Here is an 825-nt window from a genome sequence, read left to right on the forward strand (position 1 = left end):
CTCTCTCTATGGCCCCAGGATGGCAGCTGGAATTGCTCTGAAGCCATCAGGAAAATCAGGAGCAGGCAAATCAACCCCAAGGCTGAAGTGGAGCTGAGCGAGGGGCCAGCATGTCCAGGTGGACCAGGCTGGTGGGTGAGGGGCTGAGCAGGGCGAGGATCTGCCCTTGTCCCCAGGAGCCTCTGGGGATGCTGTGGATGAGCTGGAAAACCCCAGGGATGCTGCCTGGGCAGGAGCTGGCGCCAATACACTGACCACAGCAGGACTCTCACTGGAGAGGTGGTGGGGCTGCTGGGGGAGCATCCCACGGCAGCAGCTTGTGGGTAAGGGTAGGATGTGGTGGGCCAGGACATGGAGGCCGGGGTCCGGCCAGTGCTGCCCTGCCATTTCTGTTGCAATGGGATGGAGCCATGCAGGGGTCCCACGACCAGCCCCAGGAAAAGTGTAAGCACGAGGGGGCTGCTGCTGGGGGATCAGGACAAAGGGGAGCTGCTGCCATGGCCATTAAACCAACCTCTTGTTCCTCCCCAAGGACCCAAGGGCACAGGCATGGTGCAGATGGATGGGGTGGGAGCGCTGTAAAGAGCTGGGCTTGCATTTTGATGCCTGCCTTGAGGAAAGGCTGCTGGTGCTCAGGCAGATGTGGGAGTAGCCCTGGGCACTCACCAAAGCACAGGCTCTCAGCAGTCCCTGCTTTAATAGGCAAAGCCTTGAGGGGCAGAAGCAGGGGCGGGCAGGAGCCTGCACAGAGGCAGCAGGTCAGGCGATGCTAGCAGGGGCTGGGCAGGGTGGGAAGCAAAGGTTAGGGGTGGCCATCTGCCGCCA

The sequence above is a fragment of the Pterocles gutturalis genome, unplaced genomic scaffold (assembly GCF_000699245.1).
Source record: "Pterocles gutturalis isolate BGI_N339 unplaced genomic scaffold, ASM69924v1 scaffold12399, whole genome shotgun sequence".
Taxonomy (NCBI): domain Eukaryota; kingdom Metazoa; phylum Chordata; class Aves; order Pterocliformes; family Pteroclidae; genus Pterocles; species Pterocles gutturalis.